We start from the raw sequence: 9323 nt of genomic DNA, 5'->3' as shown, positions 1-9323 counted from the left end.
ACTTTTAAAAAAGTCTGAAAAACACCAAAAAGCTCAGAGAAGGTAAATGAAAATCATATGCAATTCCATCACCTAAAAAATAACCATTGTTGACATTTTGATGTATCCTTTCATTATCTTTCTCTTCTTCTCTCCACACATACATATACATGTATGTATATGTATTATATATGTATGCTGCTGCTGCTGCTAAATCGCTTCAGTCGTGTCCAACTCTGTGTGACCCCATAGATGGCAGCCCACCAGGCTCCGCCGTCCCTGGGGTTTTCCAGGCAAGAACACTGGAGTAGGCTGCCATTTCCTTCTCCAGTACATTAAAGTGAAAAGTGAAAGTGAAGTCGCTCAGTCGTGTCCGTGACCCCAGGGACTGCAGTCCACCAGGCTCCTCCATCCATGGGATTTTCCAGGAAAGAGTACTGGAGTGGGTTGCCAATGCCTTCTCCGATTATATATGTATATCATGATATATTTATATATCTACAAATATAATGCTGCTGTATGTAATTTTAAACTTAATATACTTATTTAGACTTAAAATATTGCTAGAATATACATTTTAATGGTTACATATTATTCTGATATTTACATACTCACACATATGTCATATATATGTAAATATATAAGATATATTTCCTATATTATATATATGTATTCCCTGGTGGCTCAGATGGTAAAGAATCTGCCTGCAATGCAGGAGACCCAGGTTCAGTGCCTGGGTTGGGGAGATGCCCTGAAGAAGGGAATGTCTGCCCACTCCAGTATTTGCCTAGAGAATTCCATGGACAGAGGAGCCTGGGGGGCTATAGTCCATGGGGTCGCAAAGAGTTGGGCACAACAGAGAGATTAACACTTTCAGGCATATAGATTACTTTAAAATTTTCATTATTATAAATAATACTGCAGCAAATTCCCATGTACATAAATATTTGTGTATATTTCATTGTTTCTTTTAGGTAAATCCTCACATTTATTTGTAATCTCCAAGTCGCCTGTTCCTTATGATCATTACGCACTGGTTTAAAATAACAAGTGTTTTCCCTCTCTACTGTTTCCCCTGCCTCCAATTTACAAAGCTACCGTTTCTACTTGCCCCCAACCCTGATGTCTTCCAAGGACCTCGGGGTCAGTATCTGCTCTGGGCATCTCACCTCACCGTTCTTCCTGGCCTTTTTCCCAACACTGACCAGGCTCCCACACCTGGTCTGGTAGGGTCTCATGGCCCATACTGGCCTGGCTTGCCCTGACTGTCTTGTCTCAAATGTTTTCTCAGGAAAAGCAGTCTCTTTAGTTTTTCTTATACAGCTTCTGTCTTTCAAAGCAGTGTGAAAACACTTCTGGGCATAATGCCAGGAAGAAGTGTGTCACATAGACAAACCAGACCTCCCCACCCCCCACTTCCTCCCAATCCTCATTTTTCCCTTCCAAATACTTCCTGCTTTTCTGTAGCTATTGAGACAAGAGACAAAACTCTCCTGTTTAGTATGCAAGAGCTAAGTTCACAATCAGATGGCTGTTTCGCCTGTAAGTACATTTTATTCACCCCCTGAAATTCTTTCTTGCCATCAGCATTTAAGTTAAAAATCACATTGGAGGAAAAAAACCACTTATGTATGCAACACCTAAAAGTTATTTACAGCAGAGCTGATCTTTCAAATGACAAAAAATTGAAGATAGTGGTAATTCTGTTACATTCTACTTCTTGGGTTTCAACCTCATTCAAAGCACAGTCTTTCAGCAATTTTTATTGCTCTTTTTCATATAATCAAGCATGAGAAGAAATGCATTGGTATTTCTAGGGCCTGCGTAATTAAGTACCTCTTTGCATGTTCTATGGATTCTATGGGAGCAGAAAAGCTAACTTATATTGATGGATCATCCTCCCTTAAGACCCAGGAAAGCACTCTATGTGCCTGGGGGTCACCACTGGGGTAGGGAGGACCTGCCTTCAACACCTGGAGGCCTTGCTGGGCAAGTGGTGCGGTGACCTCTGGTGGAGCAGAGGGCCAAAGAGTCATTATGCTCTGCAAGGGACAGCTGGGCCGGAACTCTTGAGGGCTTTTATTTGTGAATTCCTTAAGAAGCACATCCTGCAATAAAATTTACCAACGCCACTGAGGATGTATCCTATTGTATGTTTATTTCAAATTTATATAAACACCCTTGACCTCATGTTTTTCTGACTCATTGCAGCAGGTTTTTTTTTTTCATGTGTGGAGGAATTTGTATATTTGTTTTTGAATCCTAACAAATGTTAATTAATTTTCTTTGCCTTTTATAGTTCTACTTTCAAAGAGGAAAATAAAACTGATGGGAGGGTATGTATTATTATGAGTTTAGATTAACAATATCAATCTGAGTGGACAATATACTGAATAAATAAGAAATGTACCAATTCTAGTCACTGTTGAAGCATTTACTAGCTATGTGATATGTGACTGGTTACTCTTTCACTTTCCTCATTTGTAAAGTTGTAATGATAATAATCACTTGCCTCATAGGATTGCAGTAGTGATTCCTAGCAATAATGCTCTAAAATTCTTAGGTTCGTAGCTGGCACATAGTCATCTGAGAAAAATATTACTATATTTAGTTTTTCATTATTATACTTTCACAATTATACTGTGATTAGACTTGAGCATATCAATGTGTTGACCAGTATTCTACCCACACGGTTGTATAAACTTCTTCCAGTTATGTGTTTACTTCATTACTTTCCTGATTTCCAAGAGTAATGACATTAATATTGTTTTTCACTTTATAGTGCATTTTCATATTTTATTTCATCCTCATTACAACTAAGTGAGGCAGATATAAGTTATACCTGTCTTTAATAAAAAAGTTTAAGTGGTTTACAAAAGTTCACTCACTTATTTATTCATATATTTTAAGCTTCTATTATTAGTAGCTTCAGTACTATTTTATCTCTTTGTCCAAAATTAAAAGTAAGGAAGTGGCAACACTGATATTCAATACTATTCCTCTGATTCCAAATCTCATACAGTCCATGGCCTATTGACTACTTGTCAACCACCTGTACCATGAACATGTGAAGTAGTCACAACTTATTTACTAAGTTTAGGGAAGATTGCTCATAAACTCTCCCAAACTGGTAAAAGTGTTAGTCACTCAGTTGTGTTCGATTCTCTGCGACCCCGTGGACATGTGGGCTCCCCTGTCCTGGAATTTTCCAGGCAAGAATACTGGAGTGGGTTGTCTTTCCCTTCTCCAGGGGATCTTCTTAACCCAGGGATGGAACCCAGGTCTCCTGCATTGCAGGCAGATTCTTTACCATCTGAACCATTAGAGAAGCTAAAAACTGGTAAGAACTTCACACTTTTAAAAGATCTCCCAACATGATTTCACAACTTTCCTAGGCTCAATGTTTTTATAAAATGATCTAAAACTCTATGACAGAAAATTGTAGTTAGATTAAACAAAGTCCCTCAGCTTTAGTTTGAGTGAGTATGTTGCATGCCAGATACAGAGACAAATAAAGCAACTGGGATAGAAAAGGCTGGGCTGTAGAAAATGTGCTGTTATTTTAGACCTGAAGAAAATGAGGCCTGGAGCCATGCAGGCATCTGAGAAAAGAACAGTACTGGTAGATGAAACAGGAAACGTAAAGGCTTCCAGGGATATTTGAGAGACCATGAGAAGAGCAGTGTGTCAGAAGCAGAATGGGCAGGAGAAAGTTCTAGATCAGTTCAGAGAACCAAGAGGGAGGAGGAGACTTTGTGGGGTCTTGGGCCCATAGTGAGGATTTTGTCTTTCAGTCTGAGATGTGAAGGCACGGACGGTTCAGGAGTGAGGAGCCCTGTGATCCACGTCAGCTTTACGAGGTGAGAGGAAGGGACCAAAGCGAGCCGCTGACTCACCAGGGGTGATTCTCCCTACAACTTCACACTTTAGTTTGTGTGTTTGTGTGCTCGATAGCTCAATTGTGTCTGACCTTTACGACCCCACGGACTGTAGCTTGCCAGACTCCCTTGTCTATGAGATTTTCCAGGCAAGAACAGTGGAGTGGGTTGCCATTTTTTCCTCCAGGGAATCTTCCCAACTCAGGGATTGAACCCATGTCTCCTGCATTGCAGGTGGATTCTTTTACCACTGAACCACCTTTTGTATAGATGCAAGTAAGATCTATACACTTTTCTAACAATTTTATGAATCAATTAAAATTGCTGATGGAAAAGCTGGCCTTGACCTTGTAGAAGAGTTATGGATTCAACTCTCCTGTATTTTACAGACCTCTTGGATCTGTAAAACAGCAATCACACCACACATAAGTTAACGATTGCCTGACTTCTCAAATATTTCCCCTCTTATTGCTGTTTGATTGGTCTACTGAAATCATCATTAGTAAATTTACGCATAAAACTATGCGACTATTATGTATATGCTTAAAAAAGTAAAATAGATTACTTTTTAAGTTGGTAAATATTAATTTTGTACCATGAATATGTGATAATCCCATAGCCAACAGTGAGGCAATGAAACTGTCAAGTACCACAAACATCCACTTATAAGCACTTCGAGAGTAGAAACCCTATCTACCTAATCTTTATGTTTCTCTATCGACAGGAAAGCTCTTTGCATGAGAGCTCCTTTCAAAATACTTATGAATGTGTTTTCTTTAATGTGCTAATACAATCTGATAAGATCATAATAATGACTTAGTTTTGTATTGGGTGTCTTCCCAGTTCACCATGATTTGCCTTTTCCCAGAAACTCTCTCTACATGTACAGACATTGTCTCCCACCTCACACTACCCCATTATGTTTGGGCAGAACATGACCTTGGCCTCTCTTTAGAAATAATTGGACCAGGAGAAAGAACCAAACAGTTAATAGGAGTCTCTCCCTCGGCCTTAAAATTAAGACCAAGGCTAGACCTTGGATGTAGCTGGGAAGATTATGATACAATTGCCCTTCGGATGAGAGAAATAAAGGAAGTTAATTTGCTTAGAGCGAAAATAGTTTAGCAGATGTCACATAGCCAGTATGCAGAAGCAGGGAAGCAATTTGGAGACTTCATTATTTTCTGTTTCTAGAAACTTTGGAGGCACTTACTTATTCCAAGAGAATATCTGTGTCCTTATATTATCACTTTCTACCCAAAATAGATATGATTGTTTTCTGTTACTTATCTTAATTAACCTAACTTCCTATTCTGATAACCCATTTCAACCTTATTAGATCTAGCAATACTGATTTAATGACAGACAGCACACAGGATTAAACCAAAGTTTACCAAGAGTCAAATAGGTTTGATTTGTTACTTCTTTTATTTAAGAGGCAACTTCAACTATCAATGGGCCATTAATCACAAAACACTACTGATGATTTACAAAGACATCTTGGTTATTGCCTAATAACTTTGTCTTTATAGAGACTGGTTTTTTAAAATAAATATTCTGATCTTAAAAAGCATTTCAAATACCATGCATATCTATGTAACAGTCATCCTACTTAAATGCTAACAAAATCTGTTTGTATGTAGATAAAAAATAAAAATGTGAAAATATTAACATATCAATTTATAATATAGTGTTACAAGTGAATTAAAGTATAAATGAAGTCCTAATACCAAGTGTTTTTTTTTTTTCACTAGTTTATGAAATCTTCAGTTTCATGAAGCTTAAATCAAGATCCAAAAATATTTGGAATTGTAACTAAGTTACAAATAAACTGGTCTACTCCCAGAGATCATGAGTGCAATTGGAATTACTGACTCTCAGTGGAGAGTCATTCTGCACACATTCACTCTGTAGTTACAAGGTTGCAACCAGCTTCTGTGTGAGTTTTTGTCTAGACTTATAAAAACTTTCAATAAAGCCATGGAGACATTCAATTGCTTCCTGTCTCATGGAAAAAGTTGTAGAACCCAAGTCATGTTGCCTGTTATAAGGTGATTTCAGAGTTTGTGGCCTTTCTTTTAGTGCTTCATCTGAATCGAAGAAAGAAAACCAGGAACTCTTACTATTAATAATACAGTGGAAGAATTGTCTAGAAAATTGGCATTAAGCAAGATTTTTTATCAGCTATGAAAGTAGGCAAAGTAAATATTTTGTGATAAGAAACATCATTATGGAACACAGAGAGAATTTGGTATTTATCCATTCATTATGTGGTAGTATCTTCATAACTCTAAGAAGTAAAATTTCCATTGCAGTAATACTGAAAACATTCCTGTGATTCTCAGTCAATTCGAAATATCTATCCTCTATAATTGTTAGAACTTTTTCTGTGATATATTTTAAGTTGGCATATTGTCAAGTTAAAACAACACTTATACCACTGAGAAACTTACAAATACAAGAAACTTGTTTCTGTGTTGTAGAAGAGCTTTCACTTTACCTGTTGGACTTAATGTTTTTATTTTTCTGGAATAGTTACAACAGTTATGAAATATTTGAATCTTAATAGTTACCAGGATGAATTAATATGGTAATTTAGAAATGCCCAGATGCACAGAGATCAGAGTTTACAACAGCTGACATTGCTGCTTCTTTTATCTCCATTTGAAACAATGACGGGAGTGAGGCTATCAGAGGTTACAAAAGAACATCTTTAACAGGCCTATGTGTAAGGAATGAAAACAGAAGAATCTGTCTCAAAAGGTGAAAAAAAAAATCAAATAAGGAGACTGTGAAAGAAGAATTTTCAAGTTAAGAGCAAGGGCAGATACAGAATCAGAAAATAAAAATTTTAAATTAGGAAAGCAAAAATATTAACAGTACTGTATGCTGGACATGGGTTTGAGTAAACTCCGGGAGTTGGTGATGGACAGGGAGGCCTGGCGTGCTGCGATTCATGGGGTCGCAAAGAGTCAGACACGACTGAGTGACTGAACTGAACTGATGCTGGTTAATAAGACTGGATTCATCATCCAAACGCTGGATCAGGGTAAACATTTTTAGATGGATAGATGTAGAAGTGAGAATTGAATATCTTAATCCAGAGTCATTTTCCCAAGCCAGTACCTTAGGACAAATAAGCAGGATAAACTGCAGGAAGCTTGCCATGAGGACAGCAACTCAGTGCTGCAGTTCTAATGTGCCTGAGGAATCTGATCACACTTGAGTCCTAACTGCTCCTCCAGCCTGATGGTTACAAACAAATCGGCCAGACAGCTCCTGCCAATCAGCTCTTTACCACATATGAATGGCTTATTTGTTTCTTTGTACTCTCAAACCTGGGCTTCCCAGGCGACACTAGTGGTAAAGAATCCCCCTGCCAATGCAGGTTAGACATTAGAGAAGCGAGTTCAATCCCTGGGTCAGGAAGATCCCATGGAAGAGGGCATGGCAACCTACTCCAGTATTCTTGCCAGGAAAAATGCCATGGACAGAGGAGCCTGGCAGGCTGCAGCCCATAGGGTCGCACAGAGCTGGGCACAACTGAAGCGACCTAGCACGTACACACTCAAAAAGCTATGAAAAAAAAGTGTGCATATTCAATATAAATGTTAAGATAAACCAATTAAAATTCACTAAATTATTTTTGAAAATATTTCTTGATTTTCTAGTATCTGTTAGGTATCATATAAGATTCAAATTGTCAACATTATAACACAAGTATTAATTAATTAATATTTAGCTGTAATGCTAGACAGACTTTTTATTTAATCAGACACTGGTAATAACTATTAATATTCACATTGGAAGATGTTACTATGACTTCAGTGAGGCAGGGCTGAGCCAGCTGAGAATATTTGTTCAATCTTGTTAACAAATGAAAACAAAGACATTCCAATATATAGATTAATTCATGAAACAAATCTGTGTAGGGCTGAATAAACTGGGCAGAGTCAGGCATGCTGAAAGCACATTTCAGATATGTTAACTAATACAAAGTAGAAAAGTGTTTTATCAGATGTACGATATAAATGTATCTAAGAACGTGACTTGAAAGAGAACTTCCATCCTTCAAAGATTGGTGTAAACACCATCTCCATATAGAGGACTTTCCTGAGCCCATCTGGATTTAATCTTTTTCTCCCCAGTGATTTATCCTAACTCTGGTATGACAATTATTACTCTCTATCATGGCCCAACTCCTATGCTGGACTGTCATTTTTTTTTAAGTACTCTCCATTACAGCCAGAACTATGCCTCTTGTCCTAGAAGCATCTAAGTACTTTTGTATAATTGAAAAAAACACATTGAAATTTATTTGGTGTCTACTATTTCCATAAATTAGATGATGAAGCTTCTTTCTAAAAACCTGCTTTTCATTTAAAAGCACAGATTTTAAAGCTATCTTGCAAATATTTTCTCAGTTTTGCTTTTACAGTGAGCAATAAAATGTTTTATCAATAAATTATATTTTATCATTATGGCTTTAATCTTTTAGCCAAATACATAACAAATGGTATCAATCAATATAAAATAATTTCATACACTGACCACTGATAAATATAAGTCAAAATAAGCTGGTGCTGGCTTGGGCAGCACATATACTAAAATTGGAACAATATAGAGAAGATTAGCATGGCGTATAAAATAGACAACCAATGAGAACCCAGTGTATAGAGCAGGGAATTCTACCTGGTGCTCTGTGGTGACCTAAGTGGGAAGGAAATCCAAAAATGAGAGGATGTATTTTATACATATGACCGATTCACTTTACTGTGCAGAAGAAACTGACATGGCAGTGTAAAGCAGCTATACTCCAAAAAAAAAAAAAAGAAAAGAAAAGCCTGGGTAAGATTATAGCAAACAAAATACACTTACAATCGATGTCTAGCTGTCCCTTGTGGGCAATGTATACCAGAATCATTTCCCAGGAGGTCTCATTAGGTGACATTTGTCAACTTAATGAAGTTATAAAGGTCCAGGGTATATGGTAGTCAGCTCTGAAGGCTTGACACACGTGAAAGATGTATTTTTCACTATAGTGGGCCGTGAACTAAGGACCCAAGGGTGATGTATATATAATTCTAGTAAATTAATTTTCAAAAATATGTGATAGACAAGCCAACTTGCTTGGATGGGGCCTTCCCAATCTCAATTTTATCTGACTGTTCGTTTAATAGAAAACATGTTTGTTGTCTTTTTATAATCCCAATATTCCACTGGCTAATAAACATGTAAAGTCAGAGCATATCCCCAAAGTAGTCAAGTTCATCCTACCTTCCTATTATCTAAAGTTTATTGGATTCTCATGGGCTTCCCAGGTGGCACTAGTGGTAAAGAACTCTCTTGCCAATACAGGAGATGTAAGAGACATGGTTCGATCACTGGGTTGGGAAGATCTCCTGGAGAAGGGCATGGCAACTCACTCCAGTATTCTTGCCTGGAGAATCCCATGGACAGAGGAGC

General features: G+C 37.5%; 1 pseudogene; it reads left to right on the top strand.

The window, feature by feature from the left end:
* The first annotated feature begins 8437 nt into the window (after positions 1 to 8437).
* LOC139036418 (U6 spliceosomal RNA) lies at positions 8438 to 8532 on the top strand (annotated as a pseudogene).
* The last annotated feature ends 791 nt before the right edge of the window (positions 8533 to 9323 follow it).

Source organism: Odocoileus virginianus, chromosome 8, assembly GCF_023699985.2.
Source record: "Odocoileus virginianus isolate 20LAN1187 ecotype Illinois chromosome 8, Ovbor_1.2, whole genome shotgun sequence".
In the NCBI taxonomy this organism is placed as follows: Eukaryota; Metazoa; Chordata; class Mammalia; order Artiodactyla; family Cervidae; genus Odocoileus; species Odocoileus virginianus.
Note: the sequence above shows the minus strand (reverse complement) of the source record. Positions and strands in the feature narration are given on the sequence as shown.